The sequence below is a fragment of the Anser cygnoides genome, chromosome 1 (assembly GCF_040182565.1).
Source record: "Anser cygnoides isolate HZ-2024a breed goose chromosome 1, Taihu_goose_T2T_genome, whole genome shotgun sequence".
NCBI classification, from domain to species: domain Eukaryota; kingdom Metazoa; phylum Chordata; class Aves; order Anseriformes; family Anatidae; genus Anser; species Anser cygnoides.
In genome coordinates, this window is record NC_089873.1 from 105570001 (window position 1) to 105584492 (window position 14492).

The 14492-nt window shown below is 42.1% G+C and overlaps 1 protein-coding gene across 1 annotated transcript in view; it reads right to left on the reverse strand.

The window, feature by feature from the left end:
* CCND2 (cyclin D2) overlaps positions 1–14492 on the reverse strand; it is a 42231-nt gene that overhangs the window by 5119 nt on the left and 22620 nt on the right. The gene's annotated exons all lie outside the window — the stretch shown is intronic.

A 14492-nucleotide genomic window follows, 5' to 3' on the forward strand; every position in this document is an offset into this window, starting at 1 on the left:
AGTACTCCTCAGCACTCTTGTGAAAAACAAAGGGCAGGGTAAATGAATTTGTGCATTCTTCTATGCAAGGTTAAATGACTTGGCTGGGTCTTCACTGAAAAACAAAATGTTTTTCTTCTGAAATAACCACATGCACTATACCAATGTAATGCAGAGGCACTTCACTTTTACCATCAAGCAAGCTTAACACATTAAAGTCAAGCAGGAGTTTTGAGGTCCCCCCAAAAGTGCAGTTCCTTGTCACAGTGTCTGTATCAGTCGTGTATCCGAAGCAAAAGCAAAAGAAAAGTCTGTGTATCTGTGAAAATTTAAGCATGAAGAGAAGGTCCAGAAAAACAGAAACATCGCAGAGTTAAACTGTACTGCTTCCAAATATATTCCAACATGGCGTGGCACAGGTCATCAGCTCATGCCATTTTGCTATTTTCCTTTAAAGAGTCTTTGTTGAAGAAGCAAGAAAGAACCATCTCTGTGCTAAGTCTCCGAAAAAGGCAATCGAACATTAATCCCAGAGCAAATCACGCTGCACAGTGGCTGGGCACTCTGAAGGGAAATAAGGCTTTGTTCATGATGAGGGAACTAACAATCCAGCCCCAAACATGCATCCACAAATTTGCCAGCATTATTATCCTCTAAACACATTCCAGAGAAAAAAAGTGATTTCAGCAGCACAGGAGGAGGAGGTATAGTGTACCCTCCCACACCTTTACTCTTGGAATTGGGCTATTTTAACATTCTTAGGAATAGTCACTGGTAATCATTCACAGAAGACACTGAAGCAAAGACAGATACAATAAAAAGATGCAAGTCAAAAATGCATAACCAAGCCTCAGATATGACTACATTACAAATTACAGCACACAACACTTGGGGAAAAAAGTAGGATATAGTACAGCAACACAGATTTGGGAGCCTTGTACATTATGAGTCCTGCAACGTTCACGAGGTATGAATAAAGAAATGGGAAGGTTTCACCACACTAATATCAGACACAATGACAAAGAACAAGACTGCTAAAGTATTACAGGATGTTCCACATTGATAATATGTTGGAAGGCCAAATAATGGGGTTGCTGGGGGAAAAAAAGAGAGAGAGAAATTTGAGAAAAGATTGACAACCTCTTAGTTTTAGCAGCAACTGAAAAATAAAACTAAAGCCATAACTGTATGAACACAATGACACTTACGTGTATCATGCTGGGATTGAGTATCAACACCACACTGCATATGTGGGCAGGTGGTGCTGCTATAAAGGCTTTTTTTTTCTAAAAGCAGTCTTGCACAATCCTTCTAAAATACTCAAAAAGGTACCAATACAATGAACTCACTGAAGCCTTATGTGAACGTGATAGAGCTCTGACACGTTAAGGACTGGGTCTCTCCCAAAGACTTCATGCAGTAGAGAAATGCAGTTTTGGCTAGTATGGATTTTCCAAAGTATTCTGACCAGAGACGTTGCTATTTTTACCAAGGGATGCTGAAGAACAGACAGGCATTGACCTCCACAGGTCACACAGGCACTTGGGTCAGCCCAGGAACTGAATACAGAAGATGAGTGCACCTCTGGGGAGCACGGCTCTGACCAGCAACAACACTCACTTTCTCCACATAGTATCAGGTTATTCAAGGAGAGTTTGAAATATTCATGTATGTAAGTTTAATTTGTCATCCTGGTCAGACTGGGAAAACATGTTAAATGCAGAGTATCTATTCCTCTGATATCACGTTCGTGATGCACGCAATTAGCTCTGGTGTGTCATAAACAACCATTTTCTTGCCTACTGGTCAGCAACTGCTAGCTGTAAAGTCATGTCCTCTCTTTGTCATGAAGCCATCCTATAATGGAGTATCACAACCTTTGTCTGAAGATGCATCTGCTAAAGACAGGCTGTGAAAGATGGCTTTTCAAACTGAACAGGAAAAAGGGGTTGGATGGGACGCTGGCTGTATTAAAGACAGAATTATTAAATGATGTGGATCACACAAGCTAAAACCAACACTGCTCAACTAGAAAGAGATGTCATTGAAATGTGAGTATCTGAACTACCTGTGTGCAGTCAGACCCAGAAATTTGTTCCCTCAGCAAGAATTATCACAGTGAGTAACACCATGGTGAAACAGAGCATAATGATACTAAAAAAATCTGCTACCACAGTGTATGTGTGGGGGCAGACTGTGTCTTCCCCATCCTTGTCTTTTGTTTTGAAAGCGGGGAGCTGTAAGACTGCTCAAGAAAAACTTGACTAGTAGTCAAGTTCACTGGTTTGCAGCCGTACTGTATCTACCCCCAAAAAAACCTCCGCAATAAGCTAGCAACTTTCCTGAGTTTCAGTCACTGGAGCTGAACTTTTCCACGCTTCACCCTCTGTTAAGCATCCCTTGTGCTATCACTACAGGCCCTGACAAAGACTCCTTTCTCCACCTTTCATGTAGGCCCCCTTTAGATACTGAAAAACCACTAAAAGGTCTTCCTGGATTCTTCTCTTCTCCAGGCTGAACAACCCCAACTCCCTCAGCCTGTCTTCACAGGAGAGGTGCTCCAGCCTTTTGATCATCTTCAAGGCCCTCCTCTGGACTCACTCGAATAGGTCCATGTCCTTCTTGTGCTGGGGGCCCCAGAGCTGAATGCAGTTCTCCAGGTGGGGTCTCATAAGAGCATAGTGGGGAGAATCACCTCCCTCAACCTGCTAGCTACACTTCTTTTCATACAGCCCAGGATACGGTTGGCTTTCTGGGCTGCCAGCTTACCTTGCCAGCTCATGTTGAGCTTCCTGTCAACCATCACTCTCAGGTCCTTCTCCTCAGAGCTGCTCTCAATCCATTCTCTATCCAGCCTGTATTTGTGCTTGGGATCGCCCCGACCCAGGTGCAGGATCTTGTACTTGGCTTTGTTGAACCTCATGAGGTTCGCACAGGCTCACCTCTCAAGCCTGTTAGGTCCCCCTGGATAGCATCCCTTCCCTCCAGTGTGTTGACTGCGCCACACAGCTTGGTGTCATCAGCAAACTTGCTGAGGGTGCACTCAATCCCACATCACCAACCATGCTGTTAAGCAGTGCTGGTCCCGATACCAATCCCTGTGGAATGCCACTCGTCACTGATCTCCACTTGGACATTGAGATGTTGACCACAACTCTCTGAGTGTGACTATCCATCCAATTACCCACCTTACCCATCCTTACCCACCACGTGGTCCATCCATCAAATCCAGGTCTCTGAAATTTAGAGACAAAGGTGCCTATGGGACAGTGTCAAATGCTTTGCACAAGTCCAGGTAGCTGATCTCACCTGGTCTTCCACCAGTGCTGTAACCGCATTGTAGAAGGCCACCAGATTTGTCAGGCACAGTCTGCCCTTAGTGAAACCATGATGGCTGTCACCAATTACCTCCTTATTTTCTATATGCCTTAGCATAATTTCCAGGAGGACCTGCTCCATGATCTTGTCAGGCACAGAGGTGAGACTGACTGGCCTGTAATTCATCAGGTCTTCCTTTTTTATCCTTTTTTAAAATGGGGTTTATGGTTCCCCTTTTCCAGTCAGTGGGAACTTCACTGGACTGCCATGACTTCTCAAATATGATGGACTGTGGCTCAGCAATTTCATCTGCCAGTTAATGAAAGTGCAGTTTCCCTCTGTAAGCAGATGGGAGCCCCCTTCTCACAGCACCGGCTTAATTTTAGCTCTGGACAGCACAAGAAGGAAGCTGGGAGCACAGTCTCAAAAGTCTTGCTACTCTAACACAGATGTTGGCAAGTACGGTGAACTTCATTTGGAGACCTTAAGATTGAGAAGGTCTATGCTTTGGAGGAAGGCAGAAGTTAACGCCTCTCTCCTATTCTGGAGAGAGCAGAGTTTGCTCAGGGTCGTGCCCTGATTTTTGTTACTCCTGCAGTTCATCCCAGCACTCTGGGCAAGAATGATGCAGTTGGAAGATCACGAGTATCACACGGGCACAACCACTGACTACCACAGCCAATGCATAATTAGTGTCATTGCCACCCAGTAAATAACTGTGGCACTGAGAATCATGGAGCACCTGAAATGCCAAGTAAATTCAGAGAGATGCAGGGATTTTCAGGGTACTATGGAAATGAGAACTCAAGAGAAACAGCAGCACTCAGGCTAGAAAGCTGTATTAAAAAATGCTAGTCTCTGTGTGCCTTCACCACACTGGAAGTCTCCTGATCACAGCTTCCCACTTTCTGGAGACAGGACACCAGCTCGTTCCAGTGCCAGCCCTGGGTGGACTGGACTTGGGCTTCCCATACAGGTTCCCGCTGCACACTGTCTCTGTCCCACACCAGCGCCTGCTGCCTTTCCCAGCACTCCACGTTGCAAAACTCCTCATGTGGCAACCGTGTCAGCAGGAGGTTAATCAAAAAAACACGCAGTTACCAAACACATGTTTCATGAATCTGCTTAATTACAGACTGAGTAGGACTGAGGAGGGTACGCCTAAAATCCGACCTCCCAAAGCTGTCTGGCAGGCAGGACACTGGGCAGCCTGTCTCTGCCCGCACTCACATCTGTGCTTGGCTCCCACCAGAAGGCAGGGAACTGCAGTCTGCTGAACTCCCACCCCTGGAGAGAAGGAAAGCTTTAATATCTAGCTTGCTTGGAGCTGAGCAGGAAGCCTCAGAAGTGAGAGGACAAGACAAATGTGTTTGAAGATGCAATAAAATGCAAGCACAGTGGATCTTTCTGGTGATGAATGAGATTCATAACAATCAAGATTTTAGCATGCATCACCTCATAGGGTTCTTCCTTTCCTGTCATTTTAACAGAAGGTAAGGAGAAAGGCTTCCCTCTGTTTCCACTTTCCTGCTGCTGGCAAATCTATTTGTTTTAAGGTAAGAATGTGTACTTTTATTTAATCAGGTAAATGTTGTTTATAGCTGGGTATTGCTCTTTTATTACTGGGGGCTTAGTGATTTCCTAGTACTGGAACTGATTGTTTAATGATGGGAGTTGCACAAATTCCTTGTCCTTTCTTCCAAATTACCTGACTGCCAAAAGCTATCAGAAACTCAGATAAAGAAAATCCCCCACTATTAGCTTGGGTGGGTTTCAGGTCCATTGCAATCATTCACCTCTTTGTGAGATGGCAATAGCAGCAAGTCATTTCAAGGGTACAGAGCTGATGCAGTTACACTGGCAGGCAGTTACGTGTGTGTGACTGAAACTGCCGCTTGCTTGTAGAAACTGCTTCTTGCTTGTAGGAACAGGTGCTGAGCTTTCCTGAACAGATTCTGAGAAAATGCGAGAGACCTAATCAATGTTTTGAGAGCGGCTCTGCTCTGTTCAGCAAAGCACCCCTACCTATGCTGGTTTTTTCTGCAATGTACTTGCCAAAGGCACCTTGCACATGATCAGACGTGGTTTTGTGCAGCTCCACTCGATAGTGATTCTCACTCTGTGACCCTGGTTTGGGAGCCACCCTTCTCAGAAAGCAGAGGTTCCGTCACAGAGATAGCACAACCCAATCCCAGCTGATACAGACGAATCCCCTTGGTGGGGGAGTCATGAGTGTGTCACAGCCCACCGGCTGCCACTTCCAGCTGCAGCAAGTCTCCCTGGAGGAGATCCAGAACCTGTTCCCATTTAAGTTGATGGCCAAATTGAGCAGGATCAGACCCGTAAATGGAAAAAAGAGCAGAGCCACCCATTTGTAGACTACTGTAACAGATTATAGTCCTAATGCTCTTTTTCTATAAGAATCTCTTAAAGCACAGTGGTGCAAAGTTTCAAAATAACACGGCCTTTTGAAAATAAGCCAGATTTTTTACAAGCAGCTACTGACTAGAGAGCTTAATGAGGCAATTTCCTTACAGCCAGGCTTGGGGAAGGAAGGGTGGTGACACATGGAACATAAGGCCTGAGCATTTGGAGCCAGCTTTGCCTGTTTACATATATATATATATATGTGCTCCTTACACATGATAATTTACACTGTAATTGTAAAAACTTGTAATGGTCAACATAATGCTTCATTTAATTTATGAAGAGGCTAAAGTCTCTTGGTACTTTTATACAGAAAATGGCCATTTCTGATGTCTTCATTTTGTACATAAAACCAATAAAGCAGTCCAGACAGAAATTGCCACAGTTTGCATGAATTTTACCTTACATGGGGACCCACAAGCCCCTGATGTACTTATTGTCACATGTTAGCTCTGGTCTACACTTACGTTTTGAATATAAAATAATGTACCACAGGAGTCCTTAAAACAAAGAAAACTATGGAAAGATAACTAGCATGTTGCATTTAGTGTGAAATAGCTTCTAAATATATATGTGTATATACATATATACATATATATATATATAAAGGTTGCTATTTGCATGCTAGAACTCTGTTTTTATTAATCTGAGTTAAACATTCTTTTTAGTCTCGCCTATAAAGCATCCATCCAGAAGCTGAAATTGGCTGGCCAGCATTAACTAAAAATGGTGTCACTTTATTTTGCAGGTTGTCAAGTTCTACAATCAAAATCTAGTAAGAAGAAAAACCTTAATGCCAGATTCATGAGTGAATCTCAGTCATGCAGCAAAATGAGCTGGAACATAACAGTAGATTTAGTCCAGATTCTTCAGTACTGATGACTGAGGTACAACCAAATCATCCACCTGAGGCTGTGGCTGTGCAACCATTAATCCTGGATCTGCGTATTATTCCATCAGCCAATCGTGATGATTTTGTGAACATCATGCACAAGCTGCTAAGACCACTTCTGCCAAGGTATTCAGACCACATGACGTCTTTTCAACATGCTGTCTGCAGGACAACAGATGAAACCTGACACAACACAATCAGAGTGGCATGGACACGTTTGAGCAACATGCTTTTTGACAGATGAGTTACTAACTAAACCTGTCAATGTTTTGTTTTTTTTAATAAACTGGAGTTAGCAGACAAAGTTTACACATGGCCAATGACATGTGAGCAAACTGCTTGAATTCTTACACAGCAAATCCTAAAAACACATTTTGCACTTGAACCACAGCCTCAGTGTGCAACTAGCTTTAAGCACTATGAAGTATATCCGATGGATGATAATGTTACAGGTGAGAGGAAAAGATGAGGTTATTATGAGTATCTTATCACCCAATTACAATAGTGTGATAAAGAAAGTGGCTCATTTTATAGATGGGGCTACTGCTTCTGTTGGCCTCAGTGGAACTTTCTGACAATCCGAAGTTAAGTGATACAATACAAAAAAGGAAAAAAAAAAAAAAACTATCCAGGAAAACAACCCGGCTTTCCCATGAGACAGTGTTATTAACCCCTTGAAGTTTCATGTGAATTTGCTGCATGTGTACTCATTTTACTAGACGACTTTCATTCTGCAAACTCTAGACAATATTGGTAAGGGAAAATTCAAGCTTTAAAAATCTATCGAAGAAAAAAAATATGAATTTCACTATTTTCAGCAGATCTTCCTTGATAGACAACATAATGACAGAAGTATCGGCCCTAGATTTTGCGACTTAGGGATTGGGCCAATCCTTCAGAATACTGTAGGACTGGTTTTGTTTTTTAAGTGTGTCACATGGATCAACTTCCTCATTCTTCTTTATGGTCTAGTAGTTTTAATGATGAAAATAGTTCAGGTACTTTCCACTCCATAGTTTTATTTTTACTTCAGCATGTGCAGAACTAAAAAAGCAATTAACTTTTTATTATATATATATATAAATTATATATATATATATATATATATAAAAATAAATGTAGCCCCTCGCTACAGGAAGGATATGGACGTGCTCGAGCGAGTCCAGAGAAGGGCGACCAAGCTGGTGAGGGGTCTGGAGAACAAGTCTTACGAGGAGCGGCTGAGGGAGCTGGGCTTGTTCAGCCTCGGGAAGAGGAGGCTCAGGGGAGACCTCATCGCTCTCTACAGTTACCTTAAAGGAGGCTGTAGAGAGGTGGGGGTTGGTCTGTTCTCCTACGTGCCTGGTGACAGGACGAGGGGGAATGGGCAAAAGTTGCGACAGGGGAGTTTTAGGTTGGATGTTAGGAAGTACTTCTTTACCGAAAGGGTTATTAAGCATTGGAACGGGCTGCCCAGGGAGGTGGTGGAGTCACCATCCCTGGAGGTCTTTAAAAGACGTTTAGATGTAGAGCTTAGCGATATGGTTTAGTGGAGTACTTAGTGTTAGGTCATAGGTTGGACTCGATGATCTTGAGGTCTCTTCCAACCTAGAAATCTGTGATACTGTGATAATTATATATTATATATATATATTATATAATTATATATAAATTAACGATTTGCTTTTTGTGTTTGTTGTTGTTTTTGTAGAGTGGGGTGGAGAATTTTTGAACTCTAGCTGGTTTTACAAGCACACCTGAAAAGCATTTAAAAGAACATAAATGCTTTCTTGTGTGCGATGAAGAGTAACTTCATGGCTCTGATAGAAATGCTGGTAGTGAAAATGACTGGAAGGAGGAATCACCAGCACTATGGCAGGATCTAGTCATTCAAACGAATAATAATTGAAAATTTCCATTTCCATGCATGACAGTCTTGAAAGAAAGCATAAGCAGTAGGAAAGATCATGCAGAATATTATACAAAATTCATTTTCTTGAACTTTTCAACACATCATTAATTTATGTGACCTAAATTGCCCCCCAGCTTCCAGTTTTAAACTAATGTTTATAATGTTATTATGAAAATGATTGCAATTAGCAAGCTATCATTGACGAATCCCACTCAAGTTGACCCAGCAAACAGGCTCTCTCTCACTTTGCACTTGTAATCAGTGGGATTCTCAGTTCCGACTGCTCCAATCTCCAGAATCACGGCATCATGACCCAAGCAGCCTGTTCACATGGGGTACCCATTCCACCTAACTTTACTGAGTTAAAGAGATGCAAGGCATCTTTTCCATCTTGCAAGACCATGACCAGACTGATATTTTTTTTTTTAAAAAGGGGGGAGAGAAGAGGGGATTTTGGAGGGCTTTGTAATTGTTCTAGTAACTTAACTTGGATTTCTGCCATAAACATCATATAGACATTTTCAAATTGTCCATGGCACCATGTCCAAACTGAAGTTGATAGATTGTACTTTTTGGATGATAGTGGTCTCTGCACGAGATCCCTCAGTGTAGCAGTGCACCACCTTCTCCACAAAGGAAAACACCACTCTTCTCAAATGCCAATAGTGGACCATTAGCATAATAAGGTAACATTTTATTCATACATCTTTTCTACCTTTTCTCCATGTTGAATCAATCCAGAGCTTCTGTGACTGTAAGGTAACTGCGGTTGTCTATCATTGCACTTACTCCAATGATAACAACCACTTTAAAACATATTTAAACCACTAGACTCATTTTGCAGCCAGGCAGGGCTGAGAAATGATAATGCACCCCTGGATCCATTCTGGTCATGTAACACCCAGTTTTGCCAAGCCTTGAGCTCCCTGTGTCAGCAGACATCAGAGTTTCTCTCAGACTTGCTGCTCATTGACTCCAGCAGGCAGGAAGGCATGCCTTGCAGAAGTAAGCTCTGGTGATGAACTTAGCTCCTGTCTTTTTCACAGTGCTTTAGGACACAATACATTGTATACTGTGATTCTCAGATTTCCCTTTTGCACTACAGTTTTAGCCTTACCCTGGCAAGACTCCTAACATTGGTTTAATTGTTTTATCAATGAAATTTTGGGAAACACTTGGGTGTGCATAAATTGGTTTGAACCTTGCACCATTTTGCCTATCCAAGATGGCATTCATATGGAAATACCAATTTATAGAGAACATGTGTTACAGCATCATTTAAAAAAGAACCCAGACTGCAAAACTATTGTTCAACAACATTCCATTTTAATTCTGTTAAATTTAAATATTACCTAACTCTTGACAAGATCTTAGCTTTACCATGAAGTCCAAGAGTAAGGCCAGCACCAGCAGAAGCCTGATTCAGTTAAATAGCTTTGACAGACGTGTGGGAAATGACTGAGGAGAAGCGATGCCCTATCTCAGAATCCTACCAGGGAAGTATGGACATCTAGCTGTCAAAAGCACAGCTTGGCAGCTCCAGTGAAAACACAGCTCCAATTGACAGGGACCAACATGCCAGCCATTGCTACTACAGTCCAAGTTGCACCAAGCTTAGGTCAATGGCAAGGGAGATTCATTAAATCCTTTGCAATGACAAGGCTGAGGGCAATCTCACTAAATCATGGAGCACGTCATTTCTCAAGGACTTCAAAAAACCGAACAGCAGCCCTACTCTCTTTTAAAACCAACAGCAGAAGAGTAACAGTAGGGCTATTGTTATATATATATATGTAACATATGCACACAAATAATCCAAAATACTGAGCTATAGCTCCACCAGGTACTTCTTTATGCTTCTGCATCTCCTGACACGATTTAGAAGCCTGGATACAAACCCTGAATGCTTTGCTGTGTGCTGAAATAGCCAAAGCTGAGAACACTGCAAAATTCTTCTGGATTTTTTTGGGTTAAAGCTTTCTACATATAGATTAACAACTCCACAAATAACTGTTAATGCCCCTGATGACTGCTTTAAAGATCTCTTCCTCTTTCTTAAAACTAATTGCAAAAAGGAAACCAGTAAAGGACTGTTTTTAGGTGCAAGACTTGATATGATAAATGGAAAGGATGCTGGAGATTATTTTAAGTGACAACACTGTTCACTTGTCATGAAATCATTGCTTGGATAACTTAAGAAAGCAGCAGTTAGACATGCATTGAAAAGTTGGGATTTACATTAATTCCAGCGTGGAACATGTCATCTGTACTCCTAGATACAAAAGAGGGCTGGATTCCTCTGCTGGTTCACATTTAGGCCTCAATTCAAACCTCTCCAAAGCACATGCTTCATCGTTGACATAAACAGGGATTCCTTCCCAAACTAGAGCTTTCGTTTGCAGAACACTGTCCTTTAGCTCTCTGACATTCTCCCAAACAAGAGCCTGAAAAGCAGCTGCAGGAATATTATGCCCATTTACTACATTTATTGTATCTCAGTGATCTCACATCTAATGGATGCAGTTTAAAAACAGACATATTTTCCCTCCTAAATGTGCCTATTTTTGCTACTGTAACAAATAGCATCAATTACAGATAAGCTTCTATGTCTCTGTTTTTCCATCTACAAAGTACAGAGAATAGTAATTTGCTGTTCCAAAGGGCATTTCATGCAGACTAATGAGGACATCTCACTTGAAAAAAAAAAAATCATATCCATGTCAGAATTTCTTCACTCACTATTGTTACATTATTGTAATAATGTAATATATAACATGGCTAGCATTAAGCATCTGAAAGATGGCACACTTTTCTCTGCAATTTTTCAGTCTTTTCAGCACTTTCAACAGTGTACTTTCTAGATTCAGTTCCACTGTTTGCTTAAACAGCCAGTTCGCTGGTTTCCTGTTGCTCGTGTGGTATTTCTCATAGCAACAGGAGAGAACAATGTTTTCAGAACTGGAAAAAGTGAGAGTAAAGCCAAAACACTGGCAGGGTGATCCAGGGGCAGATGCCATGCTTGAATTTATACTCCTTGCTTAATGTGACTTGAGATTTCAAGTTGATAATCTCTCTCCAACATGCAGAAGAATACTCTGCAACTGTCAGATGAGAGCTGTGAATTTAGTTTTTACACTGCTGTACTAAATGCTGTGATCACTTATTAAAAAACTGAGGTTTCGGAAAAAGCTGTAATAACCTGCCTGCCTTACAGAAAGCAGCATCAGAGCAGAGGACGTACGGAAAGTAATCTGCCGGCCGCTATCAGCTTCCCCTGTCAACTTGAGCAGGTCACACATCTGCAGCAGAGTAGGTTGGGGCAAGGCTCCAACCAGATGATCGCAGTCTATCACCAGCCCCTGAGCTCTGACAGCTATGTTTGTGATGTGGAGCTCATTATTCGGGGGCCTCACTTCCTCTGCGCGCTGGCTGGCTCTCACAGCACTGCACCCTCCTCTGCATTTATGAATGGATTTGACGGAACTCCGCTATTAGCCTACAGTGTAACTGCATCACCCCATTGTTACTACACACGCACAGCACTCACTGGGGAACAAAAAGCTGAATGAACCAGAGCAGCTGCCAACTCAGGCAAAGACAACTTAGGAAACTATCTCATTCTTCCTTTCTTTGGAGGCTATTTTGTCTGTTGTTTCCTTGCATACAAAATGTGGTCTGCAACAAATAAGGCAGGATAAGATACAGCAAGTCCTGTTACTTGGTTCCAAAACCACAGACCCTGAACACTACAAAGAAGAGAATAAATGGTGTATGTGCTTTAGGGACAATGTTCAAATGCTATCCATTCAAGATAGATTTCCATGATTTTATACTGCAGCTCAACAGAAAATGAATTCTTGAGTGAGTATGGTGGTTCTAAACACCATTTCTGTGCAAAGATTTGCAAGGATCTTTATGAAGGAACTTTTCAGACCTTGGGGAAAAAAAAAAATCCCAGCACTAACATATGTAGCACATTTAAGTGGAGATATTTTAAATGTAATTTATTATGGATCCAGTCTTCAAAACAGCCTGATTCCACATTTTCAAAGGCTCATAGCCAGCTGTTTTGACAAGACTTTAAGAAAAGCTTGGTTCCTTTTTATTTCTACCTCAGGCCCTTAAATATGCTTTGGATTTTCAAAACCACTCAGAACACACCAGTTCCCATCAGGGAACAGACTTTTTAAAGGGACTTGTGCCTGCATACAAGCCTACATTTGGCTCTGCCTGAAAACCCTTCCCCTACTGCTGATGCAGGGGAGGACAACAACTTTTGTCATTTCAGGGCTGCAACCCTGAAAGCTGGGCTCTAGAAGGAAGAAGATGTGTGCACATAAACCTCATTATCACACAGACTGAACCTGGCCAACGCTTCTGGCTGCTATCATTTTACACAGTTTCTTCCACAAGCAATTGCTAACCAGCTTAATTTTAGATCTAACCTTGCCAGTTTTTATCAATGATATAATCTGAACACATTTTTAACATGAGATAAACATTTCTGTGTTTCAGTGCACTGAAGAGGTTGGAAAGGACCTGCGGAGGTCATTTAAAATAAGCCTTTGCTCAAAGCACGTACATAACTATGTTTTAAAGATAACCCTAATTCTCACCAATTTCTGCCTATAAAATTCTGTTCCAAGGTTACAGGGAAGAGCTCATCTACCTACCACTGCAGTAGTTTCTAAAGCACCTTGGAATCCTCAGTATACTTCTTCTCCATGAGGAGATCTGGGGCACAACAGAACATGCAGGCAAGGCAGTCTCTGGACAGACTCAAGGGAAATGCAAGCAATAACCAGGTTAAATCATGTGTACGTGTGCCATGATTTATGAGAATGCTCTCAGGCAAGGCCAGGGAGGCAGTTTCCAGACACGTGGCTAGGAAGCTGACACACTGAACTGATGGCTGCTCTTCCAAGGAGGTGAAGAGAGATTTAACCAAGGCAGGTCTGTTGCTAGCAGAGTATTAACCTCAAAGTCTCAAAATGCCAGGTTTATGCCCTACCCATTCAGCTATCCTTCCTCATATCCCGTAATTGTACACAGCAGGAATGCTCGTATCCTCCTCTGAAGCAGCTGGCTCCACTGGGAACAGGATACTGTGCACACTGGAGTGTTCGTCTGGGATGCTTTGGAAATTCGTGACTTCCTGAGTTGTTTATTTTTCCATTGCAATGATCCTCCAAGAGATGCACAGGGAGCTTGTGTGCTTCCTGTGAGTAGCTCTGTTAACTCTTTGCTTACCAGCCTCTTCTCTTCAAGAAACAGCAAAGGAAATGTTCCCACCCTCTGGCAGGAAAACAGATCACACCGTGCAATCCCCATCCTGCAGAACTGCATCAAGCTGTGCTGGACTCGATCTTATCAACTCTTTGGGACAACAATTATCAGAAAAGGCCATTCAGATATGCCATACAGAGCCTATTTTCGCTACTTACAACACTGATGAGCGTTCTCAAACTCCTCCAAGAGTTACTCCCTGATGATTATTTTGGTAGGTGAAAGGAGTAATGAAACTGAAGTTTACATGGGCTAGTTGTCACTGCCTCTTCAAGACCGTGATTCAACCTTCAACAAATGGCTCGGGGCAGCTATTTATCATAAATCACTGTTATCATTGAAACGATACTGGCATGATGCCTTGCACTATCTTGTCTGAAGCCCAGAGCACTACTTTGCATTCATACGAGGATAATCATCATCCATGTGTTTTTGAAATAAACACTAGCGTGTTGGTTCTTTGCTTACCCAGCAGCAGGGTTCTAAATTAAATGGTGTTTATTAGTAGCATATTTTTGGTCTAATTCTTAATGAAACACCCATTAAAAACATTACAGCACTATATGCCAAACTCCACTCTCAGTTACACCAGTGTAAATCTAAAATAACTCCATTGATTTCAGCTTCTTGGTTTATGCTGCTATTTCCTAGCAAACAGATAGCACCCTCAAATTATCTCTGTAGAACAGTAAAAGTTTA